Here is a 17047-nt window from a genome sequence, read left to right on the forward strand (position 1 = left end):
GAAATCTGCAAATTCTAGTGGCAGACCCATGTTGCCCAGGAAGCAATCAGTTTCTCCTGCTCCCTATAGTGGAAAAAGACATAGGAGGTGTATTTCTCTAGGCAGGGGCTCTGTGTAGATGGCACTTCATTGCTCTGGGAAGCATCCATGCTGGTAGAAGAGTAGCAGCAGACTCCACACCTGAGGCTTGAATGGGGACCGTTGGGGAGGGGCAGTGGGAGGCCGAGGAGGGCGGAGGAAAATGCTTTTCAAAAGCATCTGCACGTTCCTACAAACCTGCTGAAAACCCATACCAGGAATGGGGCTCGAACCCATGCGGACAAACGTCCATTGGATCTTAAGTCCAACGCCTTAACCACTCGGCCACCCTGGTGAGACCCAAGGATTTACTTTCTTCAACTACCTTTTTATGCTTGCTGCTGTAGCACCAGCTGTCCAGCAAGAGGTGATTGCAGAGTTAAAAGGCTTTTGCAGGAGGTTAAAAGTAATTGCTTATAACAAACACACTGTGTGACACCTAACTTTCTCCCACTCGGACTTTACCGTTAATTTTTATATTGGAGTTAGCTTAGTCACAATAAGGGGGTGAGCAAGGCAGGCACACTAGAGCATCTACTCCCTGGTGGTCTAGTGGCTAGGATTCGGCGCTTTCACCGCCGTGGCCCCGGTTCGATTCCCGGTCAGGGAAGATCCCTCTAAAGCATAGATTGCTTAATTTGTCTGTGTATCTTTTTTAAAAGAAGGTCTTTAAAAAGGCACCCCTCCCAATAGATGAAAGCGGAGGAATGGGGCTTGTTCTCCTGTGCCCCAGGTTGCTTTGCCCCCATTGACCTAAGCCACCTTTGTGCGCACGCAGTCCCCCACCCAGTCAGGTGCTCTATGTTGGCGTGAAGTGCAGTACCAGCTCAACAGAAAGGTAAATTGCTGGAAAACCCTGCTGTGATGCATACATCTACTTTGGAGCACTCTTCTCCTTTGCACTCTTGAATCGCTTAAGCGCAATGTATTCTTCCAGCAAGCTGAATAACGAGATAGGTGAGAGAAGGTGTACCAGCTGTCTGTGCGCCATCAGCAGCCACTAGGTGTCCCTCTTGGGTTTTCCCGGGGATCCTGATTGTGCAGGAATTCATCGGTTCAGTAGCAAGGGGGAGAGGATGGCCTGTGCCTGGAAGTGACAGGCAGTCTGGTGGCATCATTAGGATTAAGTTCCGATTCATATTTGCTGTAGAATAAAATATGTTTTCAGCCCCCATGAGTTTTGTCACTCGGAGAGCAGTGTATGAACTTTTGCTGCACGGCTCTGGGCTCCCTGGTGGTCTAGTGGTTAGGATTCGGCGCTCTCACCGCCGCGGCCCGGGTTCGAGTCCCTCTTCTGACCTTGAAAGCTTTTCCTTCCCGTAGGTCAGGGCTTCTCAAAATGACGTTGCTTTTCTGACTCACAATTTGCCTAGCATGACGCAGTATCGCTCAAAATATGATTTTCGCAAGGTTCCTTTAGAGCTGCTTCCCATGGTGGGAGGCAAGGCTCTTGAGCAAGTGAGATCCTGTATTCCGAGGCGCGCTTCCTTTTGTAGGCTTCTGACCCCATGGCCTGTGGCAGGTAGTCCTCCTTTGACTGGGCCGCAGGCTTTGTCTCCAAATGGCGTCCTGGACCCACTGCAACCCACCTGTTTGCTAAAACGGAAGTCTGCCTCTGGGTAAGAAAAAGCTGAGCTGCACGTACGGAAAGCGGCAGAGGCCAGAGGCGGGGAGGGTGTGGCAAGGGCTGCCTGATTTGCATAGTGACCTGTTGCATCTTGGGAATGTACAGGCTTTGGAGCTTAACAGGTTCTGCAGGTGTCTGCCTGGCCTGAGAGATGCCTGTCTGGTGCTCCCCTCAGGACACACAGGCCTTCCATTCGAGCATGGAGGGTGAGGGACATGGGTCACCCTCATATACAGGGGTGTGGGCATGGGCAGGATAGGTTGTGGGGGACCCGTCAGGGCATTGCCCGTTTGGAAGCCCGTTCGGAAGGCGAGAGGAGGCGGGGCAGGAAACTCTGCTCAATTTCTTTCCCAGAGGCCTGTGGAGAACCCTTTGCACGTTTGGGCCAGCCGGGCCTGCATCAGCAGATCCTGCTCCACTGGGAAGGGAGAGCCTGTAGGCGTAAATCAAAAAAAGGGGAGAAATCTGCAAATTCTAGTGGCAGACCCATGTTGCCCAGGAAGCAATCAGTTTCTCCTGCTCCCTATAGTGGAAAAAGACATAGGAGGTGTATTTCTCTAGGCAGGGGCTCTGTGTAGATGGCACTTCATTGCTCTGGGAAGCATCCATGCTGGTAGAAGAGTAGCAGCAGACTCCACACCTGAGGCTTGAATGGGGACCGTTGGGGAGGGGCAGTGGGAGGCCGAGGAGGGCGGAGGAAAATGCTTTTCAAAAGCATCCGCACGTTCCTACAAACCTGCTGAAAACCCATACCAGGAATGGGGCTCGAACCCATGCGGACAAACGTCCATTGGATCTTAAGTCCAACGCCTTAACCACTCGGCCACCCTGGTGAGACCCAAGGATTTACTTTCTTCAACTCCCTTTTTATGCTTGCTACTGTAGCACCAGCTGTCCAGCAAGAGGTGATTGCAGAGTTAAAAGGCTTTTGCAGGAGGTTAAAAGTAATTGCTTATAACAAACACACTGTGTGACACCTAACTTTCTCCCACTCGGACCTTACCGTTAATTTTTATATTGGAGTTAGCTTAGTCACAATAAGGGGGTGAGCAAGGCAGTTACACTAGAGCATCTACTCCCTGGTGGTCTAGTGGCTAGGATTCGGCGCTTTCACCGCCGCGGCCTGGGTTCGATTCCCGGTCAGGGAAGATCCCTCTAAAGCATAGATTGCTTAATTTGTCTGTGTATCTTTTTTAAAAGAAGGTCTTTAAAAAGGCACCCCTCCCAATAGATGAAAGCGGAGGAATTGGGCTTGTTCTCCTGTGCCCCAGGTTGCTTTGCCCCCATTGACCTAAGCCACCTTTGTGCGCACGCAGTCCCCCACCCAGTCAGGTGCTCTATGTTGGCGTGAAGTGCAGTACCAGCTCAACAGAAAGGTAAATTGCTGGAAAACCCTGCTGTGATGCATACATCTACTTTGGAGCACTCTTCTCCTTTGCACTCTTGAATCGCTTAAGCGCAATGTATTCTTCCAGCAAGCTGAATAACGAGATAGGTGAGAGAAGGTGTACCAGCTGTCTGTGCGCCATCAGCAGCCACTAGGTGTCCCTCTTGGGTTTTCCCGGGGATCCTGATTGTGCAGGAATTCATCGGTTCAGTAGCAAGGGGGAGAGGATGGCCTGTGCCTGGAAGTGACAGGCAGTCTGGTGGCATCATGAGGATTAAGTTCCGATTCATATTTGCTGTAGAATAAAATATGTTTTCAGCCCCCATGAGCTTTGTCACTCGGAGAGCAGTGTATGAACTTTTGCTGCACGGCTCTGGGCTCCCTGGTGGTCTAGTGGTTAGGATTCGGCGCTCTCACCGCCGCGGCCCGGGTTCGATTCCCGGTCAGGGAAAAGTCCCTCTTCTGACCTTGAAAGCTTTTCCTTCCCGTAGGTCAGGGCTTCTCAAAATGAAGTTGCTTTTCTGACTCACAATTTGCCTAGCATGACGCAGTATCGCTCAAAATATGATTTTCGCAAGGTTCCTTTAGAGCTGCTTCCCATGGTGGGAGGCAAGGCTCTTGAGCAAGTGAGATCCTGTATTCCGAGGCGCGCTTCCTTTTGTAGGCTTCTGACCCCATGGCCTGTGGCAGGTAGTCCTCCTTTGACTGGGCCGCAGGCTTTGTCTCCAAATGGCGTCCTGGACCCACTGCAACCCACCTGTTTGCTAAAACGGAAGTCTGCCTCTGGGTAAGAAAAAGCTGAGCTGCACGTACGGAAAGCGGCAGAGGCCAGAGGCGGGGAGGGTGTGGCAAGGGCTGCCTGATTTGCATAGTGACCTGTTGCATCTTGGGAATGTACAGGCTTTGGAGCTTAACAGGTACTGCAGGTGTCTGCCTGGCCTGAGAGATGCCTGTCTGGTGCTCCCCTCAGGACACACAGGCCTTCCATTCGAGCATGGAGGGTGAGGGACATGGGTCACCCTCATATACAGGGGTGTGGGCATGGGCAGGATAGGTTGTGGGGGACCCGTCAGGGCATTGCCCGTTTGGAAGCCCGTTCGGAAGGCGAGAGGAGGCGGGGCAGGAAACTCTGCTCAATTTCTTTCCCAGAGGCCTGTGGAGAACCCTTTGCACGTTTGGGCCAGCCGGGCCTGCATCAGCAGATCCTGCTCCACTGGGAAGGGAGAGCCTGTAGGCGTAAATCAAAAAAAGGGGAGAAATCTGCAAATTCTAGTGGCAGACCCATGTTGCCCAGGAAGCAATCAGTTTCTCCTGCTCCCTATAGTGGAAAAAGACATAGGAGGTGTATTTCTCTAGGCAGGGGCTCTGTGTAGATGGCACTTCATTGCTCTGGGAAGCATCCATGCTGGTAGAAGAGTAGCAGCAGACTCCACACCTGAGGCTTGAATGGGGACCGTTGGGGAGGGGCAGTGGGAGGCCGAGGAGGGCGGAGGAAAATGCTTTTCAAAAGCATCTGCACGTTCCTACAAACCTGCTGAAAACCCATACCAGGAATGGGGCTCGAACCCATGCGGACAAACGTCCATTGGATCTTAAGTCCAACGCCTTAACCACTCGGCCACCCTGGTGAGACCCAAGGATTTACTTTCTTCAACTACCTTTTTATGCTTGCTGCTGTAGCACCAGCTGTCCAGCAAGAGGTGATTGCAGAGTTAAAAGGCTTTTGCAGGAGGTTAAAAGTAATTGCTTATAACAAACACACTGTGTGACACCTAACTTTCTCCCACTCGGACTTTACCGTTAATTTTTATATTGGAGTTAGCTTAGTCACAATAAGGGGGTGAGCAAGGCAGGCACACTAGAGCATCTACTCCCTGGTGGTCTAGTGGCTAGGATTCGGCGCTTTCACCGCCGTGGCCCCGGTTCGATTCCCGGTCAGGGAAGATCCCTCTAAAGCATAGATTGCTTAATTTGTCTGTGTATCTTTTTTAAAAGAAGGTCTTTAAAAAGGCACCCCTCCCAATAGATGAAAGCGGAGGAATGGGGCTTGTTCTCCTGTGCCCCAGGTTGCTTTGCCCCCATTGACCTAAGCCACCTTTGTGCGCACGCAGTCCCCCACCCAGTCAGGTGCTCTATGTTGGCGTGAAGTGCAGTACCAGCTCAACAGAAAGGTAAATTGCTGGAAAACCCTGCTGTGATGCATACATCTACTTTGGAGCACTCTTCTCCTTTGCACTCTTGAATCGCTTAAGCGCAATGTATTCTTCCAGCAAGCTGAATAACGAGATAGGTGAGAGAAGGTGTACCAGCTGTCTGTGCGCCATCAGCAGCCACTAGGTGTCCCTCTTGGGTTTTCCCGGGGATCCTGATTGTGCAGGAATTCATCGGTTCAGTAGCAAGGGGGAGAGGATGGCCTGTGCCTGGAAGTGACAGGCAGTCTGGTGGCATCATTAGGATTAAGTTCCGATTCATATTTGCTGTAGAATAAAATATGTTTTCAGCCCCCATGAGTTTTGTCACTCGGAGAGCAGTGTATGAACTTTTGCTGCACGGCTCTGGGCTCCCTGGTGGTCTAGTGGTTAGGATTCGGCGCTCTCACCGCCGCGGCCCGGGTTCGAGTCCCTCTTCTGACCTTGAAAGCTTTTCCTTCCCGTAGGTCAGGGCTTCTCAAAATGACGTTGCTTTTCTGACTCACAATTTGCCTAGCATGACGCAGTATCGCTCAAAATATGATTTTCGCAAGGTTCCTTTAGAGCTGCTTCCCATGGTGGGAGGCAAGGCTCTTGAGCAAGTGAGATCCTGTATTCCGAGGCGCGCTTCCTTTTGTAGGCTTCTGACCCCATGGCCTGTGGCAGGTAGTCCTCCTTTGACTGGGCCGCAGGCTTTGTCTCCAAATGGCGTCCTGGACCCACTGCAACCCACCTGTTTGCTAAAACGGAAGTCTGCCTCTGGGTAAGAAAAAGCTGAGCTGCACGTACGGAAAGCGGCAGAGGCCAGAGGCGGGGAGGGTGTGGCAAGGGCTGCCTGATTTGCATAGTGACCTGTTGCATCTTGGGAATGTACAGGCTTTGGAGCTTAACAGGTTCTGCAGGTGTCTGCCTGGCCTGAGAGATGCCTGTCTGGTGCTCCCCTCAGGACACACAGGCCTTCCATTCGAGCATGGAGGGTGAGGGACATGGGTCACCCTCATATACAGGGGTGTGGGCATGGGCAGGATAGGTTGTGGGGGACCCGTCAGGGCATTGCCCGTTTGGAAGCCCGTTCGGAAGGCGAGAGGAGGCGGGGCAGGAAACTCTGCTCAATTTCTTTCCCAGAGGCCTGTGGAGAACCCTTTGCACGTTTGGGCCAGCCGGGCCTGCATCAGCAGATCCTGCTCCACTGGGAAGGGAGAGCCTGTAGGCGTAAATCAAAAAAAGGGGAGAAATCTGCAAATTCTAGTGGCAGACCCATGTTGCCCAGGAAGCAATCAGTTTCTCCTGCTCCCTATAGTGGAAAAAGACATAGGAGGTGTATTTCTCTAGGCAGGGGCTCTGTGTAGATGGCACTTCATTGCTCTGGGAAGCATCCATGCTGGTAGAAGAGTAGCAGCAGACTCCACACCTGAGGCTTGAATGGGGACCGTTGGGGAGGGGCAGTGGGAGGCCGAGGAGGGCGGAGGAAAATGCTTTTCAAAAGCATCTGCACGTTCCTACAAACCTGCTGAAAACCCATACCAGGAATGGGGCTCGAACCCATGCGGACAAACGTCCATTGGATCTTAAGTCCAACGCCTTAACCACTCGGCCACCCTGGTGAGACCCAAGGATTTACTTTCTTCAACTACCTTTTTATGCTTGCTGCTGTAGCACCAGCTGTCCAGCAAGAGGTGATTGCAGAGTTAAAAGGCTTTTGCAGGAGGTTAAAAGTAATTGCTTATAACAAACACACTGTGTGACACCTAACTTTCTCCCACTCGGACTTTACCGTTAATTTTTATATTGGAGTTAGCTTAGTCACAATAAGGGGGTGAGCAAGGCAGGCACACTAGAGCATCTACTCCCTGGTGGTCTAGTGGCTAGGATTCGGCGCTTTCACCGCCGTGGCCCCGGTTCGATTCCCGGTCAGGGAAGATCCCTCTAAAGCATAGATTGCTTAATTTGTCTGTGTATCTTTTTTAAAAGAAGGTCTTTAAAAAGGCACCCCTCCCAATAGATGAAAGCGGAGGAATGGGGCTTGTTCTCCTGTGCCCCAGGTTGCTTTGCCCCCATTGACCTAAGCCACCTTTGTGCGCACGCAGTCCCCCACCCAGTCAGGTGCTCTATGTTGGCGTGAAGTGCAGTACCAGCTCAACAGAAAGGTAAATTGCTGGAAAACCCTGCTGTGATGCATACATCTACTTTGGAGCACTCTTCTCCTTTGCACTCTTGAATCGCTTAAGCGCAATGTATTCTTCCAGCAAGCTGAATAACGAGATAGGTGAGAGAAGGTGTACCAGCTGTCTGTGCGCCATCAGCAGCCACTAGGTGTCCCTCTTGGGTTTTCCCGGGGATCCTGATTGTGCAGGAATTCATCGGTTCAGTAGCAAGGGGGAGAGGATGGCCTGTGCCTGGAAGTGACAGGCAGTCTGGTGGCATCATTAGGATTAAGTTCCGATTCATATTTGCTGTAGAATAAAATATGTTTTCAGCCCCCATGAGTTTTGTCACTCGGAGAGCAGTGTATGAACTTTTGCTGCACGGCTCTGGGCTCCCTGGTGGTCTAGTGGTTAGGATTCGGCGCTCTCACCGCCGCGGCCCGGGTTCGAGTCCCTCTTCTGACCTTGAAAGCTTTTCCTTCCCGTAGGTCAGGGCTTCTCAAAATGACGTTGCTTTTCTGACTCACAATTTGCCTAGCATGACGCAGTATCGCTCAAAATATGCTTTTCGCAAGGTTCCTTTAGAGCTGCTTCCCATGGTGGGAGGCAAGGCTCTTGAGCAAGTGAGATCCTGTATTCCGAGGCGCGCTTCCTTTTGTAGGCTTCTGACCCCATGGCCTGTGGCAGGTAGTCCTCCTTTGACTGGGCCGCAGGCTTTGTCTCCAAATGGCGTCCTGGACCCACTGCAACCCACCTGTTTGCTAAAACGGAAGTCTGCCTCTGGGTAAGAAAAAGATGAGCTGCACGTACGGAAAGCGGCAGAGGCCAGAGGCGGGGAGGGTGTGGCAAGGGCTGCCTGATTTGCATAGTGACCTGTTGCATCTTGGGAATGTACAGGCTTTGGAGCTTAACAGGTTCTGCAGGTGTCTGCCTGGCCTGAGAGATGCCTGTCTGGTGCTCCCCTCAGGACACACAGGCCTTCCATTCGAGCATGGAGGGTGAGGGACATGGGTCACCCTCATATACAGGGGTGTGGGCATGGGCAGGATAGGTTGTGGGGGACCCGTCAGGGCATTGCCCGTTTGGAAGCCCGTTCGGAAGGCGAGAGGAGGCGGGGCAGGAAACTCTGCTCAATTTCTTTCCCAGAGGCCTGTGGAGAACCCTTTGCACGTTTGGGCCAGCCGGGCCTGCATCAGCAGATCCTGCTCCACTGGGAAGGGAGAGCCTGTAGGCGTAAATCAAAAAAAGGGGAGAAATCTGCAAATTCTAGTGGCAGACCCATGTTGCCCAGGAAGCAATCAGTTTCTCCTGCTCCCTATAGTGGAAAAAGACATAGGAGGTGTATTTCTCTAGGCAGGGGCTCTGTGTAGATGGCACTTCATTGCTCTGGGAAGCATCCATGCTGGTAGAAGAGTAGCAGCAGACTCCACACCTGAGGCTTGAATGGGGACCGTTGGGGAGGGGCAGTGGGAGGCCGAGGAGGGCGGAGGAAAATGCTTTTCAAAAGCATCTGCACGTTCCTACAAACCTGCTGAAAACCCATACCAGGAATGGGGCTCGAGCCCATGCGGACAAACGTCCATTGGATCTTAAGTCCAACGCCTTAACCACTCGGCCACCCTGGTGAGACCCAAGGATTTACTTTCTTCAACTCCCTTTTTATGCTTGCTGCTGTAGCACCAGCTGTCCAGCAAGAGGTGATTGCAGAGTTAAAAGGCTTTTGCAGGAGGTTAAAAGTAATTGCTTATAACAAACACACTGTGTGACACCTAACTTTCTCCCACTCGGACTTTACCGTTAATTTTTATATTGGAGTTAGCTTAGTCACAATAAGGGGGTGAGCAAGGCAGGCACACTAGAGCATCTACTCCCTGGTGGTCTAGTGGCTAGGATTCGGCGCTTTCACCGCCGCGGCCCGGGTTCGATTCCCGGTCAGGGAAGATCCCTCTAAAGCATAGATTGCTTAATTTGTCTGTGTATCTTTTTTAAAAGAAGGTCTTTAAAAAGGCACCCCTCCCAATAGATGAAAGCGGAGGAATGGGGCTTGTTCTCCTGTGCCCCAGGTTGCTTTGCCCCCATTGACCTAAGCCACCTTTGTGCGCACGCAGTCCCCCACCCAGTCAGGTGCTCTATGTTGGCGTGAAGTGCAGTACCAGCTCAACAGAAAGGTAAATTGCTGGAAAACCCTGCTGTGATGCATACATCTACTTTGGAGCACTCTTCTCCTTTGCACTCTTGAATGGCTTAAGCGCAATGTATTCTTCCAGCAAGCTGAATAACGAGATAGGTGAGAGAAGGTGTACCAGCTGTCTGTGCGCCATCAGCAGCCACTAGGTGTCCCTCTTGGGTTTTCCCGGGGATCCTGATTGTGCAGGAATTCATCGGTTCAGTAGCAAGGGGGAGAGGATGGCCTGTGCCTGGAAGTGACAGGCAGTCTGGTGGCATCATGAGGATTAAGTTCCGATTCATATTTGCTGTAGAATAAAATATGTTTTCAGCCCCCATGAGCTTTGTCACTCGGAGAGCAGTGTATGAACTTTTGCTGCACGGCTCTGGGCTCCCTGGTGGTCTAGTGGTTAGGATTCGGCGCTCTCACCGCCGCGGCCCGGGTTCGAGTCCCTCTTCTGACCTTGAAAGCTTTTCCTTCCCGTAGGTCAGGGCTTCTCAAAATGAAGTTGCTTTTCTGACTCACAATTTGCCTAGCATGACGCAGTATCGCTCAAAATATGATTTTCGCAAGGTTCCTTTAGAGCTGCTTCCCATGGTGGGAGGCAAGGCTCTTGAGCAAGTGAGATCCTGTATTCCGAGGCGCGCTTCCTTTTGTAGGCTTCTGACCCCATGGCCTGTGGCAGGTAGTCCTCCTTTGACTGGGCCGCAGGCTTTGTCTCCAAATGGCGTCCTGGACCCACTGCAACCCACCTGTTTGCTAAAACGGAAGTCTGCCTCTGGGTAAGAAAAAGCTGAGCTGCACGTACGGAAAGCGGCAGAGGCCAGAGGCGGGGAGGGTGTGGCAAGGGCTGCCTGATTTGCATAGTGACCTGTTGCATCTTGGGAATGTACAGGCTTTGGAGCTTAACAGGTTCTGCAGGTGTCTGCCTGGCCTGAGAGATGCCTGTCTGGTGCTCCCCTCAGGACACACAGGCCTTCCATTCGAGCATGGAGGGTGAGGGACATGGGTCACCCTCATATACAGGGGTGTGGGCATGGGCAGGATAGGTTGTGGGGGACCCGTCAGGGCATTGCCCGTTTGGAAGCCCGTTCGGAAGGCGAGAGGAGGCGGGGCAGGAAACTCTGCTCAATTTCTTTCCCAGAGGCCTGTGGAGAACCCTTTGCACGTTTGGGCCAGCCGGGCCTGCATCAGCAGATCCTGCTCCACTGGGAAGGGAGAGCCTGTAGGCGTAAATCAAAAAAAGGGGAGAAATCTGCAAATTCTAGTGGCAGACCCATGTTGCCCAGGAAGCAATCAGTTTCTCCTGCTCCCTATAGTGGAAAAAGACATAGGAGGTGTATTTCTCTAGGCAGGGGCTCTGTGTAGATGGCACTTCATTGCTCTGGGAAGCATCCATGCTGGTAGAAGAGTAGCAGCAGACTCCACACCTGAGGCTTGAATGGGGACCGTTGGGGAGGGGCAGTGGGAGGCCGAGGAGGGCGGAGGAAAATGCTTTTCAAAAGCATCTGCACGTTCCTACAAACCTGCTGAAAACCCATACCAGGAATGGGGCTCGAACCCATGCGGACAAACGTCCATTGGATCTTAAGTCCAACGCCTTAACCACTCGGCCACCCTGGTGAGACCCAAGGATTTACTTTCTTCAACTACCTTTTTATGCTTGCTGCTGTAGCACCAGCTGTCCAGCAAGAGGTGATTGCAGAGTTAAAAGGCTTTTGCAGGAGGTTAAAAGTAATTGCTTATAACAAACACACTGTGTGACACCTAACTTTCTCCCACTCGGACTTTACCGTTAATTTTTATATTGGAGTTAGCTTAGTCACAATAAGGGGGTGAGCAAGGCAGGCACACTAGAGCATCTACTCCCTGGTGGTCTAGTGGCTAGGATTCGGCGCTTTCACCGCCGTGGCCCCGGTTCGATTCCCGGTCAGGGAAGATCCCTCTAAAGCATAGATTGCTTAATTTGTCTGTGTATCTTTTTTAAAAGAAGGTCTTTAAAAAGGCACCCCTCCCAATAGATGAAAGCGGAGGAATGGGGCTTGTTCTCCTGTGCCCCAGGTTGCTTTGCCCCCATTGACCTAAGCCACCTTTGTGCGCACGCAGTCCCCCACCCAGTCAGGTGCTCTATGTTGGCGTGAAGTGCAGTACCAGCTCAACAGAAAGGTAAATTGCTGGAAAACCCTGCTGTGATGCATACATCTACTTTGGAGCACTCTTCTCCTTTGCACTCTTGAATCGCTTAAGCGCAATGTATTCTTCCAGCAAGCTGAATAACGAGATAGGTGAGAGAAGGTGTACCAGCTGTCTGTGCGCCATCAGCAGCCACTAGGTGTCCCTCTTGGGTTTTCCCGGGGATCCTGATTGTGCAGGAATTCATCGGTTCAGTAGCAAGGGGGAGAGGATGGCCTGTGCCTGGAAGTGACAGGCAGTCTGGTGGCATCATTAGGATTAAGTTCCGATTCATATTTGCTGTAGAATAAAATATGTTTTCAGCCCCCATGAGTTTTGTCACTCGGAGAGCAGTGTATGAACTTTTGCTGCACGGCTCTGGGCTCCCTGGTGGTCTAGTGGTTAGGATTCGGCGCTCTCACCGCCGCGGCCCGGGTTCGAGTCCCTCTTCTGACCTTGAAAGCTTTTCCTTCCCGTAGGTCAGGGCTTCTCAAAATGACGTTGCTTTTCTGACTCACAATTTGCCTAGCATGACGCAGTATCGCTCAAAATATGATTTTCGCAAGGTTCCTTTAGAGCTGCTTCCCATGGTGGGAGGCAAGGCTCTTGAGCAAGTGAGATCCTGTATTCCGAGGCGCGCTTCCTTTTGTAGGCTTCTGACCCCATGGCCTGTGGCAGGTAGTCCTCCTTTGACTGGGCCGCAGGCTTTGTCTCCAAATGGCGTCCTGGACCCACTGCAACCCACCTGTTTGCTAAAACGGAAGTCTGCCTCTGGGTAAGAAAAAGCTGAGCTGCACGTACGGAAAGCGGCAGAGGCCAGAGGCGGGGAGGGTGTGGCAAGGGCTGCCTGATTTGCATAGTGACCTGTTGCATCTTGGGAATGTACAGGCTTTGGAGCTTAACAGGTTCTGCAGGTGTCTGCCTGGCCTGAGAGATGCCTGTCTGGTGCTCCCCTCAGGACACACAGGCCTTCCATTCGAGCATGGAGGGTGAGGGACATGGGTCACCCTCATATACAGGGGTGTGGGCATGGGCAGGATAGGTTGTGGGGGACCCGTCAGGGCATTGCCCGTTTGGAAGCCCGTTCGGAAGGCGAGAGGAGGCGGGGCAGGAAACTCTGCTCAATTTCTTTCCCAGAGGCCTGTGGAGAACCCTTTGCACGTTTGGGCCAGCCGGGCCTGCATCAGCAGATCCTGCTCCACTGGGAAGGGAGAGCCTGTAGGCGTAAATCATAAAAAGGGGAGAAATCTGCAAATTCTAGTGGCAGACCCATGTTGCCCAGGAAGCAATCAGTTTCTCCTGCTCCCTATAGTGGAAAAAGACATAGGAGGTGTATTTCTCTAGGCAGGGGCTCTGTGTAGATGGCACTTCATTGCTCTGGGAAGCATCCATGCTGGTAGAAGAGTAGCAGCAGACTCCACACCTGAGGCTTGAATGGGGACCGTTGGGGAGGGGCAGTGGGAGGCCGAGGAGGGCGGAGGAAAATGCTTTTCAAAAGCATCTGCACGTTCCTACAAACCTGCTGAAAACCCATACCAGGAATGGGGCTCGAGCCCATGCGGACAAACGTCCATTGGATCTTAAGTCCAACGCCTTAACCACTCGGCCACCCTGGTGAGACCCAAGGATTTACTTTCTTCAACTCCCTTTTTATGCTTGCTGCTGTAGCACCAGCTGTCCAGCAAGAGGTGATTGCAGAGTTAAAAGGCTTTTGCAGGAGGTTAAAAGTAATTGCTTATAACAAACACACTGTGTGACACCTAACTTTCTCCCACTCGGACTTTACCGTTAATTTTTATATTGGAGTTAGCTTAGTCACAATAAGGGGGTGAGCAAGGCAGGCACACTAGAGCATCTACTCCCTGGTGGTCTAGTGGCTAGGATTCGGCGCTTTCACCGCCGCGGCCCGGGTTCGATTCCCGGTCAGGGAAGATCCCTCTAAAGCATAGATTGCTTAATTTGTCTGTGTATCTTTTTTAAAAGAAGGTCTTTAAAAAGGCACCCCTCCCAATAGATGAAAGCGGAGGAATGGGGCTTGTTCTCCTGTGCCCCAGGTTGCTTTGCCCCCATTGACCTAAGCCACCTTTGTGCGCACGCAGTCCCCCACCCAGTCAGGTGCTCTATGTTGGCGTGAAGTGCAGTACCAGCTCAACAGAAAGGTAAATTGCTGGAAAACCCTGCTGTGATGCATACATCTACTTTGGAGCACTCTTCTCCTTTGCACTCTTGAATGGCTTAAGCGCAATGTATTCTTCCAGCAAGCTGAATAACGAGATAGGTGAGAGAAGGTGTACCAGCTGTCTGTGCGCCATCAGCAGCCACTAGGTGTCCCTCTTGGGTTTTCCCGGGGATCCTGATTGTGCAGGAATTCATCGGTTCAGTAGCAAGGGGGAGAGGATGGCCTGTGCCTGGAAGTGACAGGCAGTCTGGTGGCATCATGAGGATTAAGTTCCGATTCATATTTGCTGTAGAATAAAATATGTTTTCAGCCCCCATGAGCTTTGTCACTCGGAGAGCAGTGTATGAACTTTTGCTGCACGGCTCTGGGCTCCCTGGTGGTCTAGTGGTTAGGATTCGGCGCTCTCACCGCCGCGGCCCGGGTTCGAGTCCCTCTTCTGACCTTGAAAGCTTTTCCTTCCCGTAGGTCAGGGCTTCTCAAAATGACGTTGCTTTTCTGACTCACAATTTGCCTAGCATGACGCAGTATCGCTCAAAATATGATTTTCGCAAGGTTCCTTTAGAGCTGCTTCCCATGGTGGGAGGCAAGGCTCTTGAGCAAGTGAGATCCTGTATTCCGAGGCGCGCTTCCTTTTGTAGGCTTCTGACCCCATGGCCTGTGGCAGGTAGTCCTCCTTTGACTGGGCCGCAGGCTTTGTCTCCAAATGGCGTCCTGGACCCACTGCAACCCACCTGTTTGCTAAAACGGAAGTCTGCCTCTGGGTAAGAAAAAGCTGAGCTGCACGTACGGAAAGCGGCAGAGGCCAGAGGCGGGGAGGGTGTGGCAAGGGCTGCCTGATTTGCATAGTGACCTGTTGCATCTTGGGAATGTACAGGCTTTGGAGCTTAACAGGTTCTGCAGGTGTCTGCCTGGCCTGAGAGATGCCTGTCTGGTGCTCCCCTCAGGACACACAGGCCTTCCATTCGAGCATGGAGGGTGAGGGACATGGGTCACCCTCATATACAGGGGTGTGGGCATGGGCAGGATAGGTTGTGGGGGACCCGTCAGGGCATTGCCCGTTTGGAAGCCCGTTCGGAAGGCGAGAGGAGGCGGGGCAGGAAACTCTGCTCAATTTCTTTCCCAGAGGCCTGTGGAGAACCCTTTGCACGTTTGGGCCAGCCGGGCCTGCATCAGCAGATCCTGCTCCACTGGGAAGGGAGAGCCTGTAGGCGTAAATCAAAAAAAGGGGAGAAATCTGCAAATTCTAGTGGCAGACCCATGTTGCCCAGGAAGCAATCAGTTTCTCCTGCTCCCTATAGTGGAAAAAGACATAGGAGGTGTATTTCTCTAGGCAGGGGCTCTGTGTAGATGGCACTTCATTGCTCTGGGAAGCATCCATGCTGGTAGAAGAGTAGCAGCAGACTCCACACCTGAGGCTTGAATGGGGACCGTTGGGGAGGGGCAGTGGGAGGCCGAGGAGGGCGGAGGAAAATGCTTTTCAAAAGCATCTGCACGTTCCTACAAACCTGCTGAAAACCCATACCAGGAATGGGGCTCGAACCCATGCGGACAAACGTCCATTGGATCTTAAGTCCAACGCCTTAACCACTCGGCCACCCTGGTGAGACCCAAGGATTTACTTTCTTCAACTACCTTTTTATGCTTGCTGCTGTAGCACCAGCTGTCCAGCAAGAGGTGATTGCAGAGTTAAAAGGCTTTTGCAGGAGGTTAAAAGTAATTGCTTATAACAAACACACTGTGTGACACCTAACTTTCTCCCACTCGGACTTTACCGTTAATTTTTATATTGGAGTTAGCTTAGTCACAATAAGGGGGTGAGCAAGGCAGGCACACTAGAGCATCTACTCCCTGGTGGTCTAGTGGCTAGGATTCGGCGCTTTCACCGCCGTGGCCCCGGTTCGATTCCCGGTCAGGGAAGATCCCTCTAAAGCATAGATTGCTTAATTTGTCTGTGTATCTTTTTTAAAAGAAGGTCTTTAAAAAGGCACCCCTCCCAATAGATGAAAGCGGAGGAATGGGGCTTGTTCTCCTGTGCCCCAGGTTGCTTTGCCCCCATTGACCTAAGCCACCTTTGTGCGCACGCAGTCCCCCACCCAGTCAGGTGCTCTATGTTGGCGTGAAGTGCAGTACCAGCTCAACAGAAAGGTAAATTGCTGGAAAACCCTGCTGTGATGCATACATCTACTTTGGAGCACTCTTCTCCTTTGCACTCTTGAATCGCTTAAGCGCAATGTATTCTTCCAGCAAGCTGAATAACGAGATAGGTGAGAGAAGGTGTACCAGCTGTCTGTGCGCCATCAGCAGCCACTAGGTGTCCCTCTTGGGTTTTCCCGGGGATCCTGATTGTGCAGGAATTCATCGGTTCAGTAGCAAGGGGGAGAGGATGGCCTGTGCCTGGAAGTGACAGGCAGTCTGGTGGCATCATTAGGATTAAGTTCCGATTCATATTTGCTGTAGAATAAAATATGTTTTCAGCCCCCATGAGTTTTGTCACTCGGAGAGCAGTGTATGAACTTTTGCTGCACGGCTCTGGGCTCCCTGGTGGTCTAGTGGTTAGGATTCGGCGCTCTCACCGCCGCGGCCCGGGTTCGAGTCCCTCTTCTGACCTTGAAAGCTTTTCCTTCCCGTAGGTCAGGGCTTCTCAAAATGACGTTGCTTTTCTGACTCACAATTTGCCTAGCATGACGCAGTATCGCTCAAAATATGCTTTTCGCAAGGTTCCTTTAGAGCTGCTTCCCATGGTGGGAGGCAAGGCTCTTGAGCAAGTGAGATCCTGTATTCCGAGGCGCGCTTCCTTTTGTAGGCTTCTGACCCCATGGCCTGTGGCAGGTAGTCCTCCTTTGACTGGGCCGCAGGCTTTGTCTCCAAATGGCGTCCTGGACCCACTGCAACCCACCTGTTTGCTAAAACGGAAGTCTGCCTCTGGGTAAGAAAAAGATGAGCTGCACGTACGGAAAGCGGCAGAGGCCAGAGGCGGGGAGGGTGTGGCAAGGGCTGCCTGATTTGCATAGTGACCTGTTGCATCTTGGGAATGTACAGGCTTTGGAGCTTAACAGGTTCTGCAGGTGTCTGCCTGGCCTGAGAGATGCCTGTCTGGTGCTCCC

The 17047-nt window shown here is 52.1% G+C and overlaps 17 non-coding genes across 17 annotated transcripts; 9 read left to right on the forward strand and 8 right to left on the reverse strand.

Moving 5' to 3' along the window:
- Positions 1 to 290: 290 nt before the first annotated feature.
- Positions 291 to 373, reverse strand: TRNAL-UAA (transfer RNA leucine (anticodon UAA)). Its single transcript has one exon. It is a non-coding gene; the product is annotated as a tRNA-Leu (tRNA).
- A 243-nt stretch (positions 374 to 616) lies between these two features.
- Positions 617 to 688, forward strand: TRNAE-UUC (transfer RNA glutamic acid (anticodon UUC)). Its single transcript has one exon. It is a non-coding gene; the product is annotated as a tRNA-Glu (tRNA).
- A 1767-nt stretch (positions 689 to 2455) lies between these two features.
- Positions 2456 to 2538, reverse strand: TRNAL-UAA (transfer RNA leucine (anticodon UAA)). Its single transcript has one exon. It is a non-coding gene; the product is annotated as a tRNA-Leu (tRNA).
- Positions 2539 to 2781: 243 nt separating this feature from the next.
- Positions 2782 to 2853, forward strand: TRNAE-UUC (transfer RNA glutamic acid (anticodon UUC)). The gene has a single exon. It is a non-coding gene; the product is annotated as a tRNA-Glu (tRNA).
- Positions 2854 to 3471: 618 nt separating this feature from the next.
- Positions 3472 to 3543, forward strand: TRNAE-CUC (transfer RNA glutamic acid (anticodon CUC)). Its single transcript has one exon. It is a non-coding gene; the product is annotated as a tRNA-Glu (tRNA).
- Positions 3544 to 4637: 1094 nt separating this feature from the next.
- Positions 4638 to 4720, reverse strand: TRNAL-UAA (transfer RNA leucine (anticodon UAA)). Its single transcript has one exon. It is a non-coding gene; the product is annotated as a tRNA-Leu (tRNA).
- Positions 4721 to 4963: 243 nt separating this feature from the next.
- On the forward strand, positions 4964 to 5035 carry TRNAE-UUC (transfer RNA glutamic acid (anticodon UUC)). Its single transcript has one exon. It is a non-coding gene; the product is annotated as a tRNA-Glu (tRNA).
- A 1767-nt stretch (positions 5036 to 6802) lies between these two features.
- On the reverse strand, positions 6803 to 6885 carry TRNAL-UAA (transfer RNA leucine (anticodon UAA)). Its single transcript has one exon. It is a non-coding gene; the product is annotated as a tRNA-Leu (tRNA).
- Positions 6886 to 7128: 243 nt separating this feature from the next.
- On the forward strand, positions 7129 to 7200 carry TRNAE-UUC (transfer RNA glutamic acid (anticodon UUC)). The gene has a single exon. It is a non-coding gene; the product is annotated as a tRNA-Glu (tRNA).
- Positions 7201 to 8967: 1767 nt separating this feature from the next.
- TRNAL-UAA (transfer RNA leucine (anticodon UAA)) lies at positions 8968 to 9050 on the reverse strand. The gene has a single exon. It is a non-coding gene; the product is annotated as a tRNA-Leu (tRNA).
- A 243-nt stretch (positions 9051 to 9293) lies between these two features.
- On the forward strand, positions 9294 to 9365 carry TRNAE-UUC (transfer RNA glutamic acid (anticodon UUC)). Its single transcript has one exon. It is a non-coding gene; the product is annotated as a tRNA-Glu (tRNA).
- A 1767-nt stretch (positions 9366 to 11132) lies between these two features.
- Positions 11133 to 11215, reverse strand: TRNAL-UAA (transfer RNA leucine (anticodon UAA)). The gene has a single exon. It is a non-coding gene; the product is annotated as a tRNA-Leu (tRNA).
- A 243-nt stretch (positions 11216 to 11458) lies between these two features.
- TRNAE-UUC (transfer RNA glutamic acid (anticodon UUC)) lies at positions 11459 to 11530 on the forward strand. Its single transcript has one exon. It is a non-coding gene; the product is annotated as a tRNA-Glu (tRNA).
- A 1767-nt stretch (positions 11531 to 13297) lies between these two features.
- TRNAL-UAA (transfer RNA leucine (anticodon UAA)) lies at positions 13298 to 13380 on the reverse strand. Its single transcript has one exon. It is a non-coding gene; the product is annotated as a tRNA-Leu (tRNA).
- Positions 13381 to 13623: 243 nt separating this feature from the next.
- Positions 13624 to 13695, forward strand: TRNAE-UUC (transfer RNA glutamic acid (anticodon UUC)). The gene has a single exon. It is a non-coding gene; the product is annotated as a tRNA-Glu (tRNA).
- Positions 13696 to 15462: 1767 nt separating this feature from the next.
- Positions 15463 to 15545, reverse strand: TRNAL-UAA (transfer RNA leucine (anticodon UAA)). The gene has a single exon. It is a non-coding gene; the product is annotated as a tRNA-Leu (tRNA).
- Positions 15546 to 15788: 243 nt separating this feature from the next.
- Positions 15789 to 15860, forward strand: TRNAE-UUC (transfer RNA glutamic acid (anticodon UUC)). The gene has a single exon. It is a non-coding gene; the product is annotated as a tRNA-Glu (tRNA).
- The last annotated feature ends 1187 nt before the right edge of the window (positions 15861 to 17047 follow it).

Source organism: Lissotriton vulgaris, chromosome 4_1, assembly GCF_964263255.1.
Source record: "Lissotriton vulgaris chromosome 4_1, aLisVul1.2, whole genome shotgun sequence".
In the NCBI taxonomy this organism is placed as follows: Eukaryota; Metazoa; Chordata; class Amphibia; order Caudata; family Salamandridae; genus Lissotriton; species Lissotriton vulgaris.